At 46.3% G+C, this 16,467-nt stretch overlaps 1 pseudogene; it reads right to left on the reverse strand.

The window, feature by feature from the left end:
* Positions 1-5,970: 5,970 nt before the first annotated feature.
* On the reverse strand, positions 5,971-12,528 carry LOC122544127 (interferon-induced very large GTPase 1-like; annotated as a pseudogene).
* Between the last annotated feature and the right edge of the window lie 3,939 nt (positions 12,529-16,467).

A 16,467-nucleotide genomic window follows, 5' to 3' on the forward strand; every position in this document is an offset into this window, starting at 1 on the left:
AGGTTTTACAGTTCCTGCGGTGGCAGGGGAAAGTGCCAGGATGGGAGGGTGGGTCGTAGGGGGGCGTGGACCTGACCAGGTAGTCACGGAGGGAACGGTCTTTGCGGAAGGCGGAGAGGGGTGGGGAGGGAAATATATCCCTGGTGGTGGGGTCTGTTTGGAGGTGGCGGAAATGTCGGCGGATGATTTGGTTTATGCGAAGGTTGGTAGGGTGGAAGGTGAGCACCAGGGGCGTTCTGTCCTTGTTGCGGTTGGAGGGGTTGGGTCTGAGGGCGGAGGTGCGGGATGTGGATGAGATGCGTTGGAGGGCATCTTTAACCACGTGGGAAGGGAAATTGCGGTCTCTAAAGAAGGAGGCCATCTGGTGTGTTCTATGGTGGAACCGCTCCTCCTGGGAGCAGATACGGCGGAGGCGGAGGAATTGGGAATACGGGATGGCATTTTTGCAGGAGGTAGGGTGGGAAGAGGTGTAATCCAGGTAGCTGTGGGAGTCGGTGGGTTTGTACACGAGGGGTGTGTTTATAAGCGAGGGTGAATGTGTCTGAGTCCAGGATTTGTTGGAATGAGAAAGGTTTCGAGTGTGACGATGAGTTCAGGAATTGTTGGAATTCTAGATGATCAGGATGTGGGAATAAGTCAGGAATAGTTGGGGTTGTGCAGTCTCAGTGTGTGGAAGACCCAGTCACGATTCTGTCTGCAGTTGGTAACTGCACAGTTAGATATTCTTTCTGCGTTTAACTCATCCATGCAATTCTAGTTCACACTGGACCAGCAGTGAAGTCTTCATTCAGAGCAGGTAAAGATTAGTTTATTGCAAGCTATTGTATAAGGTTCCATTCGAGCAAAGAGCTAATTATTCAGTAAAAAGAAAAGGTACAGACATTACAATTGAAACAAACATGGATAAGGTCGCTTTGAGGATAATATGATAGTGCCAGTGCCTCGTGTATATCCCCGGGGTCCGCTGCTTGGGATAATATGATAGTCCCAGTGCTTCGTATATAACACTGGAGTCCGCTGCTTGGGATAATATGATAGTCCCAGTGCCTCGTGTATACAACTGGGGTCTGCTCTTCGGGATAATATGATAGCCCCAGTGCCTCGTGTATACCACTGGGGTCTGCTCTTTGGGGTAATATGTCCCGGTGCATCGTGTATACCGCTGGGGTCCGCTGCTTGGGATAATATGATAGTCCCGGTTCCTCGTTTATACCCCTGGGGTCCGCTACTTCGGATAATATGATAGCCTCAGTGCCTCGTGTATACCCCAGAGGTCCGCAGCTTGGGATAATATGATAGTCCCAGTGCCTTGTGTGTACCCCTGGGGTCTGCTGATTGGGATAATATGATAGTCCCAATGCCTCGTGTATACCCCTGGGGTCTGCTGCTTGGGATAATATGATAGCCCCAGTGCCTCATGTATACCACTTGGGTCTGCTGCTTGTGATAATATGATAGCCCCAGTGCCTCGTGTATACCCCTAGGATCTGCCACTTGGGATAATAAGATCGTCCCAGTGCCTCGTGTATACCACTGGAGTCCACTGCTTGGGATAATATGATAGTGCCCGTGCCTCGTGTGTACCCCTAGGGTCTGCCGCTTGGGATAATATGATAGTCCCAGTGCCTAGTGTATGCCCCTGGGGTCTGCTGCTTCGGACAATATGATAGTCCCCGTGCCTCGTGTGTACCCCTGGGGTCCGTTGCTTGGAATAATATGATATTCCCAGTGCCTCATGTATACCCGTAGGGTCTGCTGCTTGGGATAATATGATAGTCCCCGTGCCTCCTGTATACCCCTATGGTCTGCCTCTTGGGATAATATGATAGTCCCAGTGCCTCACGTATACCCCTGGGGTCTGCTGCTTGGGATAATACGATAGCCCCAGTGCCTCGTGTATACCCCTAGGGTCTGCCGCTTGGGATAATATGATAGTCCCAGTGCCTCATGTATACCATTGGGGTCCGCTGCTTGGGATAATATGATAATCCCGGTTACTCATGTATACCACTGGGGGGCGCTGCTTGGGATCCTTCGGGCTGAAATATAGAAGTGAACTCTTATCGTCAGATTCATTGTGATGGCTTCTGCAGTTGAATAGTTGATGTTTTCTTGTAAAGGGTGTCTCAAACTGAAAGAGGTTGTTTAGCTCAGTTGGCTGGATGGTGTGTTTGCAATGAGAACAGTGTTGGCTCATTTTCTCAACATTTCCCCTCTCCTGAAGCACGGTGATGCTCAGGCGAAACCACCATCAGTTCTCTCTCTCTCTCTGTCTCCCTAATCCCGGAGGGAGACTAGATGGTTTTATCTTTGCCAAAACTGTACAGCAGGTTTTCAGTCAGAGATTTTGTCATTCTTCAATAGTTCGGAAGTTACAACAGTTGCAGATCCCCTGGATTCAGTTTTGTCCAACTGTAGTTGTGATTTTTCTCGAAAATAGTTCCATGGCTTCTTACAGATCAAACATAAGTAGCTGCTGTTGACTTTGAAAAAAATCATTGTCCCACAAAATACTGTTGACCCTATTGGAATTCCCTGGAGAGTTTCTCCCAGGCGTCTGCTTATCTTTGAAATTTTGAGTTTTCACACTTTAAAAGAGCTTGCCCAAAGGTGTAATCTAATTCCAAGCAGTTCCCATTGAACAAATGGAGTAACTATCCATCACGACAAAATGACCTCCAAGCACTTGCAGACGCAGAATACACGGTCAGAATAAGGGAGACTTGGTCAGAATGAGGTTGTGACAGAGTGAGTCAGTGCCAATTTGAGTCAATGCAGGAACTGGGGCCACAGGAGATAAGGGGGACTTTAATTAAGGTTTATAAAAGGAAATAAGTTCTCCAGAGTGAGACGTGACTGGGAGACGACACATGCTGTGGAATGAGAGGTTTGAGTGTACTGCGACCAACAGCAGGCTGATGTCATGAGTGAGCTGACTGGTGAGAAAGTTAGGCTTCCAGAGAAGATTAGATTCTTTACAGTATGGAAACAGGCCCTTCGGCCCAACAAGTCCACACTGACCCTCTGAAAAGTAACCCGCTCAGACCCATTCCCCTACCTTATATTTAACACAGATTAATGTACCTAACACTATGGGCAATTGAGCAGGGCCAATTCACCTGAACCAAACTTTCTTTGGGGGAATTGTGAGAGGTAACCCATTCAGACACGGGGAGAATGTGCAAACTCCACCTAGACAGTCGCCTGAGATTGGAATCATACCCATATCCCTGGCTCTGTGAGGCAGCAGTGCTAACCACTGGAGCCACTGTGCCACCCAAGGGTGAGGATTGTTGAATCATCCATCAGATTGAATGGTGGAGCTGGCTTGAGGGGCTGAATGGCCTTTCCCTGTTCCGATTTCCGACGGCCTCATGGAAGAGCAATTATTGGCAATCAGACAGGAGTTTACCTGGCATGAAACATGACTCCAAGAGGGTATGTTGCCCCCCCCCCCCCCCCACCCCCCGGTGCCAGGGTCAAGGATGTAATGGAAGGTGAGAGGGATGTGTCAGAGTCATTGTCCATACTGTGACCAATGACACGGGGAAGGAGGACACGGTTTTAAGGATTCAGGAAGGAAATAGGAAAAAAGGAAATGTTCAGAGCCAGGATGACTCCCTGCCACATGCCAATGAGTATGAAATGGGAATGAATTGGTTTAATACGCGGGTGGAGGAAGGCTCCAGTTCTGGGACTGGGGCTTCGATACTGGGCTGATGGGTTACAACAAAATGGTGGCACGGTGACTCAGTGGTTAGCACTGCTGCCTCGATTCCAGCCTTTGGCGACTGTCTATGTGGAGTTTGCACATTCTCCCCGTGTCTGCGTGGATTTCCTCCGTGTGCTCCGGTTTCCTCCCACAGTCCAAAGATGCGCAGGTCAGCTGAATTGGCCATGCTAAATTGCCCATAGTGTTAGCTGCATTAGTCGGGATAAATATAAGGTAGGGGAATGGGTCTGGGTGGGTTACTCTTCGGAGGGTAGTGTGGATCTGTTGGCCGAATGGCCTGTTTACACACTGTCGGGAATCTAATCTAATCAAAACTGTTAAGGATAGGGAGAATAGAATATGAATGCAGTCTAGCCAAAAGCATAAACATGTACTGCAAAACCTTATAAAAACTCGACACGTGGCTAGAACAATTGTAGGTCCATTACAAACAGAAATCAGGAGAATTTATCACAGGGAATAAAGGAAATGCAGATAAAGTAAATGATTACTTTGTGGCTTTCTTCACTGAGGAAGATGTAACCTCTCTCCCAGAACAAAGTTGCTCAGATGAATGAGGGGTTGAAGAAAATGACCATGAGTCGGATTGTACTGGAGAAATTAGTGGGATTGGAAGTTGATCAATCCCCAAAACCCGATGGTCCACATCACAAAAGATTGAAGGAGATGGCTATGGAGAGAGTCTATGCATTGGTGACTACCTTCCCAAATTCTGCAGAGTCTGGAACACTTCCTGAAGATTGGAATGCCACCCCATTATTTAAGAAGGGAGGGAGAGAAAAATAAGGGAACCACTGACCTGCTAACCAAGCATCAGTAGTAGAGACAATGCTGGAATCTGGAAGTAAGTTTGCTCACTGAGCTGGAAGGTTCGATTTCAGATGTTTCCAGTGAAGCACTGGTGTTAGTGACCCGCTTTCTATTTGTGTGTTTAGGTTTCCTTGAGTTGGTGATGTCATTTCCTGTGGTGATGTCCTTTCCTGTGTTAGTGATGTTGTTTCCCATTATTTTCTTCAGAAGGTGGTGGATGGATCTAAGTCGATATGTTTGTTGATAGAGTTCTGGTTGGAATGCTATTGCTAACATCCCAAGAACAGAGAGTTGGAATGTATAGGTCATTCTCACATCAGCAGGCTGTTACTAGTTAGGACCAATACTTGGGCCCCAGCTGTTCAGAATAGGTGTCAATGAGTCGGTGGTGGAGACCAAATGTAATATTTACAAATCCGTGTATGATGCGCAGTGAAGTGAAAATATGCATCGTGAGAAGGATGTAAAATGGCTTCTAGAGAATTGGGATAGGTGTAGGCCATTCACCCCAATGATATCCCTCTGGTTCTAGACTTCTCCACTGTGGACAACATCTCACCTGCATCTACCCTGCGAAACCCTTAAATACATTCAATAAAATTACCTCTTGGGAATATAGGCCTAGTTTGACCAACCACTCTCCAAAAGTGTTTCACCCCAGACTTGTCCCTCAGATAGAGGCACTGTCATTTGGAGAGTGGTTGGTCAAACTGGGCCTGTATTCTCAAGAGGTAATTTTACTGAATATATTTAAGGGTTTCACAGGGTAGATGTAGGTGAGATTTTGTCCATAGTTGAGGGGTCCTGAACCAGAGAGATATCATATACATTTAATGGGCCGAATGGCCTACTCCTGTTCCTATGTGATCCGAGATGTGAGCTCTCTTTGACAGGCTGCAGAAAGTCCCTGACATCATGATTCTGTGGATGAGGGGATCCGGGAGGGGAGGTGTGCAGGTAAAGGACAGGCCGAGGCTGTAGCTGATAAAGAGGAGCTTCCTCCTGGCGATGGGGCAGTCAGGAGGAGATTTCCTTTGGTGCTGGATGCCTCCCTCTCATTGTCCAGATCCAGGAGACTGGGATGGTCTAGGATTACTGCTGTGCACATATAACATAACCAGCCACCCGCCCTCACTATCAATGAAGGAGATGTACATCACCTCGTCCAGATCACACAGTAATCACCTGCATACATGCAGATATCGTCCAAGGTGAACTCTGTTTCAATTGTAGATGCCTTAGCTGTTTATCAGAGACAATGACTAATATCGACATAATTTTAGTTTGAGATACTTTTGTCAGTATTAGAGAACGGCATGAACCAGCCCATTGAATGACTAAGCTTCCCATCCAATTGCAGTACACATAATTACATCCGGCCTTCCGCAGGATCCCAATGCACAACATAATCACAACTTCAGATTTTGTTATCCTTGATAATACGAGGTTTGGACTATTCCAGTCTCCCCAACCTTCACACAATACTCAGCTTCCAGTTCTGACACGATCTTCCCCCATGGTATTTTCCAGTTGGAAATGTTTCTTGCAGGATTCACCTTGTATTTCTCTGCAAACTCCTTGTAATAGGTGTACAGGACCCATTTCCAATAAGATGGCACTCCAGCCTCCGGATTTAAACGAATATCCCAGGAACTATATTCCTCACATTGCATTTCTATATACCACACATTAAAAAGTAGGAGAAAGTGCTGGGGATCAGAGCTTAAAAATGTGATGCTGGAAAAGCGCAGCAGGTCAGGCAGGATCAAAGGAGAAAGAGAATCGACGTTTCGGGCATAAGCCCTTCTTCAGGAATGAGGAGGGAGTGCCAAGCACGCTAAGATGAAAGGTAGGGAGGAGGGACTTGGGGGAGGGCATTGGGAATGTGATAGGTGGAAGGAGGTTAAGGTGAGGGTGATAGGCCGGAGAGGGAGTGGGGGCGGAGAGGTCGGGAAGAAGATTGAAGGTCAAGAAGGCGTTGTTGAGTCTGAGGGTTGGAACTGAGAAAAGGTGGGGGGAGGGGAAATGAGGAAGCTGGAGAAATCTGTATTCATCCCTTGTGGTTGGCGGGTTCCTAGGCGAAAGATGAGTTGCTCTTCCTCCAGGTGGCGTGTTGCCATGGTCTGGCGATGGAGAAGACCAAGGCCCTGCAGGTCCTTGGCGGAGTGGGAGGGGGAATTAAAGTGTTCAGCCACGGGGCAGTTGGGTTTGTTGGTGCGGGTGTCCCTGAGGTGTTCTCTGAAACATTCCACAAGTAGGCGGCCTATCTCTCCAATGTAGAGGAGGCCACATCGGGTGTAGCGGACGCAGTAAATCATGTGTGTGGAGGTGCAGGTGAATTTCTGATGGATATTGAAGGATCCCTTGGAGCCTTGAAGGGAAGTGAGAGGGGAGGTGTGGGCGCAAGTTTTGAATTTTGTGCGGATGCAGGGGAACATGCCGGGAGTGAAGGTTGGGTTGGTGGGGGGTCTGGATCTGACAAGGGAGTCGCGGAGGGCGTGGTCTTTCTGGAACACTGATAGGGGTGGGGAGGGAAATATATCCTTGGTGGTGGGGTCCGTTTGGAGGTGGCGGAAATGACGAAAGATAATCCGATGTTTCTGGACGTTGGTGGGGTGGTAGGTGAGGACCAGTGGGGTTCTGTCCTGGTAGTAATTGGAGGGGCTGGGTTCAAGGGCGGAGGAGCAGGAAGTGGAGGAGATGCGGTGGAGAGCATCGTCAACCATGTCTGAGGGGAAATTGCGGTTTTTGAAGAAGGAGGCCATCTGGGTTGTTCGGTATTGGAATTGATCCTCCTGGGAGCAGATGTGGCGAAGGCGGAGGAATTGGGAATATGGGATGGCGTTTCCACATGGGGCAGGGTGGGAAGAGGTGTAATCTAGGTAGCTGTGGGAGTCAGTCAGTTTATAGTATACGTCCGTGTTGAGTCGGTCGTCCGAGATAGAGATGGAGAGGTCTAGGAAGGGGAGGGAGGAGTCTGAGACGGTCCAGGTGAATTTGAGGTCGGGGTGGAAGGTGTTAGTAAAGTGGATGAACTGTTCAACCTCCTCGTGGGAGCACGAGGTAGCGCCGATAGAGTCATCAATGTAGCGGAGGAAAAGGTGGGGGGTGGTGCCAGTATAGCTGCGGAAGATGGACTGTTCCACATATTGAAGAGCAGGCATAGCTAGGGCTACCAGTGGGTGCCAATGGCTACTCCTTTGGTTTTGAGGAAGTGGGAGGATTGGAAGGAGAAGTTGTTAAGAGTGAGGACCAGTTCAGTCAGTCGAAGGAGAGTGTCAGTGGAAGGGTTCGGTAGGTTGGTTCGGCCTCTATATTCCAGATAAATCTTTGCCCCCAATGTCCTTTATCTTTCTGGTACAAATAAATTGCGGTGGCTGTTGCTGTGCAGCTGTCAGTGACCAGCTCTTTGCTCCGTCTCCATTGACAGCCCCCAATCCCCTGAGGCCAGTGATATGTTGCTGAGTGCTTCCCATATGTATTATTGGTGTGATCACAGGGCACCCGGCAAAGTGGGCAGTGATTTCCACAACCAGCCAACAATTTGTAGAGCTCTTTGGAAGGGTCATTAGGAATGTTCACCAGCGTCTGCTCAACATCCCATTTCTCAATGTCTTGGAGGAGGCGTGTTTCCAAGGCAGGAATGAATTGAATCTGTTTAATCACAAAACTTGGAGCATTTTTGAAAGCTCTTGTGTTTTCAAGCTTTTCTTTTGGTAACACAAGGTGTTCTTCAAGTCTTTGCTTGAATTCATTCAAAAATGATTGAATGTTATCAGCTGAGCTTTTTATACAGTCAACGGTTGTCTTTATTTTGTCAATTTTCTGCTGCAGCACCTCCTGAGCTATGCAATAAAACATGGATTTGTTGTTGTTCAGCCCTTTACAATGGTTCAGCACTTGCTCTTTTACCCAAACTTGTTCAAACTTTCCGGTCTGTTCAAAGTACTGACAGTACTTGTCAAAGCTGTTGAGCTTTTTTAGATACAACATGATCCCCACTTGAAGGTTTCTGCGTGACTTAAGTTCTATCTTTTGCTCTTTTTTTAAGGTGATCCACAATTGCCGAGCCCAATTGTTGTTTGAGAGCTTCCAACAGAGCGGGCTTCAAGCAGGAATCACAAAATAATCTCGCACACGTCTCACTCTGGTCCTTTTCAGAGTATATGCTTTTAAACATTGTAAAGTAATAATGTCTCTCATTCGCTAGTCTCTTCAGAGGATTCTGTTTGTCACAGAATCGATCATGCATCTCCTGAAATCTCTGAATGGCTTTGCCACACACATGGATTTTCACATCTGTACTTAATAGCTCATTGACTTTGAGTGTCTCCGCATCAAGTGTCTGTAGATTTCTGTCCACTTCTCGCAGAGGTTCATTACAAAGAAGCAGGTTGTAACTCTCACCTCTCTTAACAATCTCTTCTACATAATCGTCACATTGTGATATCAATTGGAGAGTTTTCTTCTTCGCCTCCAGTAAACGTGCAGATTCCACCCATTGTGCCACATTCTCGTCTTCCAAGTTTTCTTTATTTTGTTGGAAGGAACGTATCAGAGTATAAGCTGCGCGTATCTTCCTTTTAAACATCTCAAAGAAAGATGTTTTGTTTGTTTCCAGATGTTGCTCAATGATCTTCCATTCCACGTTGCTGAACTCAACAAGACTCTCCCCAGACGTGAGCTTCATTGTGAGCATTCTTCCTTGCTTCCACGTATTTTCCCTCAAGCTCTTTTCCATGTCTCCCTCGATGTTGACTGCTATGGGCTGGAAATGTACTGATGCCATGACTTCTCTCCATATTGTTTCAAAGGTTTCACTCAGTTCATTGTTACCTTGATCTGTCGATTTAAGTTTCAAATTATCCAAGAGCAGATCAATCTTCTCTTGGATTCTCTCACTGAAACTACTTAAAATGTGGTTTAATTCGTTAAGGTCTCTCCACCTGTTCAATGCTTCCTCACATCTCATGTTTGTGCGTGTGTCAAGCTCCCGACTCAGAGAGTCAAAACCCGCTGCTGTCTCGGCTTTAAAATTCTCAATCAGATGTGCCTGGTTGGTGTCCTCCTTAAAATACCTCTCCATCTCATCCAGTATTTGACTTTTCTCTTCACTGATCATCCTTGGAACTTCAATATCCAAAGTTCCTCTGAGTTTCTAAAGGTCCCCTTCACAGTTGGCAATTTGATTGATTTCTTTCTGAAGCCAGGAATGGACCTCACTCCTCAGCTTCCACTCCAAATCCGAGTACTTCTCTGGCAGTCGATTGTAGGCATCTGCCACCAAGCTGTTCCTGAAACTGAAAATGAAGTTCTCATGTTTCACTGCGTTCCATGTACTTGTCATCCAGCGAATGAACTCTGGGATGGTGGAAGGTTTCCTGTTGAGAAAATGCTGCAAAATCTTGTGTTTGAGTTCTGTCACCTTCTGACTGTATCCCATATTAACTAGCGCCATCGGGGGAGTCCCACACCACAGCCCTGGGATGTACCAATTGTTTTTCTTGGAGTCATAATCCAAAATATCAGCGAACTTTGAGAATTTGTGATCTTGCCCCTCAGTTTTAGCAACAATCTTGGTCAGTGCGTCCAGCTCCTGGTGCAATGATTTGTGACTGCCCACATTCTTCTGATATGCAGACACATCTCCAATCTTTTGGTGGACAAATTGACAATTGGGTCTTTTCCCGACCACTTTCATACGAATTAAGGCATGGACAACAACTTGCAGGATGTCCTTCATTTCTGAGGCAGTCTCTGTGGACATGGTTATGATGATCAAATCACTTAAGCCAGCCACCAGAGTGGCCAGTGCATTGTCATGCTCATTTCGGCTAAACAGGCTGGACCGTTCCTGAGCCCGCAAGCCCTCAGTGTCCAGGATCAGGATGAAGTCGCAGGCTTTCTCCTTCATTGTTCCTGTTGTTCTAATGAGCTGCAGGTAGACCCCGGAGGTGCACCTCCCACAGCCCACTGCAAACTGACAGCCAAACATTACATTCAACAGAATGGACTTGCCTGTGCTTTGTAATCCCCAACACTGAAAGGACAAAAATGCGGCAAGGCCCAACCTTCTTGTCAACTTCCGTTCCATGGAGGAGAAAGTGAGGTCTGCAGACGCTGGAGATCAAAGCTGAAACTTTATTGCTGGAACAGCACAGCAGGTCAGACAGCATCTAGGGAAAAGGAGATTCGACGTTTCGGGCACATGCCCTTCCTCAGGAACTTCCGTTCCATTCCATGGGGATATTGGAAACATCTCCATCCATGAGCTCAATTGGGAAACCCTCCAGCATCATATCGGCTTCCAATGATGGAAACTGTTTGATATCTGAAGGAACACTTGGCTGGATCTGAAACACCTCATAGATGAGTCCCATTTCCCGGAGGAAATGTTCCAATCCCAAGCTCTGGGATTTGTCCAGCAGGTTCTTATTGGGTTCAGTCAATTGTTCCTGAATACTTTGACTCTCCACTTGCTCCTCAGTCTCCAGGTTTAACATTATGTTACTATGAGACACTGTGACTGAGTTTGAATCCAATGCATGTCTCAGGCAATTTAGGAAAAGTTTCCTTTGGTTTCTCATTGTCTGGAGCCCCGAGGGTTATTTGCCTCATCAGATTCGACATCTCACGATGTGGAAGTGTCCGACAAAGATCTTCTCTCTTTCTCTGCAGCCGACTGACATAATCTGAAAATTAGCATAATTGAGACTCTTTAACTGACACATTTCCTTATCGATGCCTGAAATATTTTCCCAAGTAGCTCCTTGGAAATACAACTCTCTCTCTCAGATCATTTTAATGCCTTCGCTCACAATTACTCGAAGAATTTCTTCAGATTTTCCCCAAGCTTCTGAAATCACGTTGCTGTCTTCATCGATCAGAAACTTACTGGCCCTCGCTGCTGGGAGCATTGCTTGCAAACTCAGTGCCTCCTCTTTCACTTCTGCCCCCTTTCTTAGAATCTCTATTAATTTGGATCGAATAGTTCGCAGGAAGTATGCTTCATTTTTTCGGTGTTTTGTTAAAATATTATCTTTTGCAATTAATTTAGCTTCAATCAACCTTTCAGATTGTGGCGCCTTGGAAACAATAATTAAAAACAGTCTCTGTTGAATCTGAGGATTGGAAAACAGAAATGTTTCGGCTTGTTCGTTCAAATGCTCAATGAAAACAAACAGAGTGGTGGCAACTTTACTCAGGAACTGGACATGTTCCGGAAAGTTTTGGGCATCCCCTCGGAGATTCATGACTGCCACAGCCTCTGGAATGATGTCAATGTCCTTACTGCCAGATGGCAAATACCAGATCATTTCTATCATTCCGTCTGAAACCTTCCTGCTTATATCGCCACATGGCATATCAGAATGGACAAAATAATTCAGATTGGGTTGTGAGTTGCTGAAAACCTGATTTAACAGTTTAGATTTTGATGATGAGCAGTTGCCAAATCGAACAAAAGCGAACGTTGGAAGACGAGGTGTGGCCATACATTCCTCAATGAATCCCGCCCTGTCTCTCATTGATTGAGGTCGGTATCTCCTCACGAAGGAGCGCATGGGATGCATAAGAAAAGTTGGTCTCCCTTCCGGACTCGGCATGACGATTGGAAATGCAAACTGGCACAAGGACATTCGGAGAATCAGTTCCTGCTGCAGAATAGTGTCTGCACACACAAAGATCGCAGAAATAATGTCCAGTGGATGGAAAGACATTGCAGTAGCATTCGGACATTGAGGGAAATTGTTAGAATCATCTTCCGATGTTTCATTTTCAGATGTGTCCTGTGTTCTGGCATTAGAATTTGCCTCCATTAGCAGCCTGAGGAAATGCCAAGGGATATCTGTTGTACTGGTGGATTTCTTGTCCTCCACAGTCTCAATATTGATCTCCTTTACTTTATTCAGGGACACCTTGTTGGGATAAAATTCCCACAGTCCAAGAGTTTTCAGAAGCTGTTGAAATGCATCCTGACAGTCGGTAGATTTAGATTTAGATTACTTACAGTGTGGAAACAGGCCCTTCGGCCCAACAAGTCCACATCGACCCGCCGAAGCGCAACCCACCCATACCCCTACATTTACCCCTTTAACCTAACACTACGGGCAATTTAGCATGGCCAATTCACCTGACCCGCACATCTTTGTGACTGTGGGAGGAAACCGGAGCACCCGGAGGAAACCCACGCAGACACGGGGAGAATGTGCAAACTCCACACAGTCAGTCGCCTGAGTCGGGAATTGAACCCGGGTCTCTGGCGCTGTGAGGCAGCAGTGCTAACCACTGTGCCACCGTGCCGCCCTACAGATTACTTACAGTGTGGAAACAGGCCCTTCGGCCCAACAAGTCCACACCGACCCGCCGAAGCGTAACCCACCCATACCCCTACATTTACCCCTTACCTAACACTACGGGCAATTTAGCATGGCCAATTCACCTGACCTGCACATCTTTGGACTGTGGGAGGAAACCGGAGCACCCGGAGGAAACCCACGCAGACACGGGGAGAACGTGCAAACTCCACACAGTCAGTCGCCTGAGGCGGGAATTGAACCCGGGTCTCTGGCGCTGCGAGGCAGCAGTGCTCACCACTGTACCACCGTGCCGACCACGGTACTTGCTTCCTCTCCTCGATTCTCCTCAGTACAGTCCTCATGTTTATCAATACCCAAATTGTCCATTCCCCTCATGGATGGATTCTTCAATTTTCTAAAACAGTAAGAAAGCAAAACGACATTTTTATTGCACAGTTCCAACCTTCAGACCTACTGAAATCTTCACAGTTCAACAGTGTCAAACTTTTCCTGTTATATATGGTTATCTATACATTTAGAATCTGGTACATCATTAAATCCTATCACTTTTGAAATGTAATGATGGAATGATCAGCTTGTGCAATCTAGATTTCCTCAATTCCTGCAAAATACTTCTGGGAAATCTAATACGTTTCTGTAATATTCAATATTGTTTTATAAAGGTACAGTTTGAAGTTTTCTCAGTTGACACATGTTTTTGACTTTGTGTTTGGACCCAAGGTAGAGGCAAAATAATGCGGAATACTAAATAAACAGGCAATGCTGGAAATGCTCAAAGCATCTGTGGAGGTGGTGGCATAGTTATATTATCACTGAGCTGTTAATCCAGTGACCCAGGTAATATTCTGTGGACCCAGGTTTCAGTCCTGCCATGGCAGATGGTGGGATTTGAATTCAATTAAAATCTGCAATTAAGATTCTGAAGACGACCACAAATCAATTGTCAGAAAATAAAGCCTACCTGATTCACTAATGTCCTTTTGGAAAGGAAACTGCCATCTTTACCTGGTATGTCCATGTGACTCCAAATCTACAGCAAGGTAGTTGACTCTTAACTGCCGTCTGAGCAATTAGGGATGGGTAATAAATGCTGCCTAGCCAGCGACACCAACACCCCTAAAATGTGGGATTTTTAAAATTCCAATTCAACGAATGAAAGAAGAGAAAGAGATAACGTTCTGCTGTGCTTTTAAATCATCTTCAGAACTGCAAAAGAGCTTGTGATGCTTACCTCCCAAAAAGAATTTCGAAATCGGGTGTTAATGCATTGTATGAGATCAGGGATAGAATGCAACCATGAACCAGGAATATTTTGAGATGGGTTAAGTGGGTTCTCCTGGAGAGATACGCGAAGTTTGGGCACATTGTGGTCCATGACGCTGTTTGGGGAAATCTGTCAGAGGAATTTAATGCATCTCAGACACACATGTGGGTGCAGAAAGACCTCTGATGGCAAATTGGCCATGATTGCAAAAGGGTTTGAGTAGAGGAGCAGGATGCCTTACTGCAGCTGTCCAGGACCTTGGTGAGAGCATACCTGGAGGATTGCTTGCAATTATATTATCCTTAATTAAGAAGACATAAAATTGCCTTCGTGCAGTGAAAGATCACCAGACTGATTCCTGGGACAGCAAGTTTTGTCTTATGATGAGGGTTTGGATCAATGGTTAGAAAAATCAGAATGCACCTTCTTGGAACATACAAAATTCTGCCATGGCTAGATCAACTGGATGCAGGGGTGATGTTTTCTCTGGCTGAACGATCTGGAACAAGAGGTGAAGTCGGAGAATGCGAGGTAGTCCATTTTGGACTGAGATGAGGAGACATTTCTTCTCTCGAAGAGTTGTGAACATCTATTACACAAGATTTTGGGTGCAGAGTCACTCAAGGTACTCAATAAAGAATAGATTTCTACTAGCAAACAGTATCGGGGTAATGTGGCGAGAGCAGGGAGATGACATGGAGATAGAGGATCAGCCATCACCACGTTGAATAGTGGAGCAGGCTCGAAGGGCCGAATGGCCTATTCCTGCTCCTATTTTCTACATTTCTGCAAAGCTCCCTATGGGAGAGATCTGTCAGAAAGAGGGAAGTTGGGGAATTTGAGTATGAGCTCACTGATTAGCAAAAGTTCAACTTAAAAGAAAGCTGAGGTTTATTTTCAGGGACAGGAACAAACTGGAGAGTGAAAGGAGGAACATTGGGAAAGATAAAAATGGACAATGAGGAGTGATCAGATTCGCTCATGGGCAACTGGAATGGAAAACCCACCTTCCTAGTGTACTTGGTATATGTTTACAAGGACAGTTCAATAAACAGTGCTAATTTTACAGTCAATTGATTAGATTACCTACAGTGTGGAAAGAGGCTCTGCAACCCAACAATTCCACACCGACCCTCTGCAGCATAACCCACCCAAACCCATTTCTGTCTGATTATGGGCAATTTACCATGGCCAATTCACCCTGACCTGCATATCTTTCGACTGTGGGAGGCATCCCACGCAGACACGGGGAGAATGCGTAAATTTCTCACAGACAGTTGCCCGGGTACCTGGCGCTGTTAAACAGTGAGCCTCCGTGCTGCCTGTATTTCGTATTAGAAATGCTCTAGCCAAATTTCCAAGACTAAAGAATAAGGTAATTGCTGGATTATCTGACAGTGCTGTTTACGTGGAACAGAGAAAATACTTTTACCCAGAGTGGGTAAGGCAATGCGGCCTATAGATTCAGGTCGAATTCTGTGATGGGCTCTCTTTCTGAGTGCACACAATGACAGTTGAAACACCATCTGGGAGGCCGCATAGTGAATGCAGATGACTTAAGCAGCCTCCCGCTGACAGATACAGTAACTTTCTCGACATTGTTCTTGTCACTGTTGACAATATCTGACTGTATACACAGAAATATTGTGTCCTGGCAAAACCAGAAGAGCTGATGGTGATGGGAAGGGCCAAAAGGGCCAACGCAAACAGAAGTGAAAACCGAGTTATGCTCCTGGGTCAACTGATTGGACATGGCACATAGGATGTACAACAAATGTTATTAGGGAGTTACCCATGCCATAGCAATGAAGGAAGTACTGTGATTCCTAGGACTGAGTGGTTTTTATTGGAAATTTGTAATGAACTTTGGCAATGTGTTTCTACCACTGCCTATTATTCATTTATTCATCTGTCGGATGTAGGTGTCACTGCCTGGCCCACCATTTATTACCCGTCCCTAGTTACCCCCTTTGAGAAGGTGACGATGAGCTGCCTTCTTGAACCGCTGCAGTCCACCTGCTCAGAGTTGACCCACAATTCCTTTATGGAGGGAAGGCCAGGAATTTCACCCAACAAAAGCAAAGGAACAGCGATACATTTCCAAGTCAGGGTGATGATTGGCTTGGAGGGGAACTTGAAGGCGGTGGTGTTCCCAAGTACCTGCTTCCTTTGTCCTTCAAGATGGAAGTGATCATGGCTATGGGAGGTGTTGTTTGAGAATCACTGGCAAATGTCTGCAGTACATCTTGCAGATGGTACACACTGCTGCTACCGAGCGTCGGTGGTGCAGGGAGTGGATGATTATGGATGTGATGCCAATCAAGCGGGTGCTGCTTTGTCCT

The sequence above is a fragment of the Chiloscyllium plagiosum genome, unplaced genomic scaffold (genome assembly GCF_037043375.1).
Source record: "Chiloscyllium plagiosum isolate Xiang-an unplaced genomic scaffold, Cpla_swu_hap1 HiC_scaffold_40, whole genome shotgun sequence".
Taxonomy (NCBI): domain Eukaryota; kingdom Metazoa; phylum Chordata; class Chondrichthyes; order Orectolobiformes; family Hemiscylliidae; genus Chiloscyllium; species Chiloscyllium plagiosum.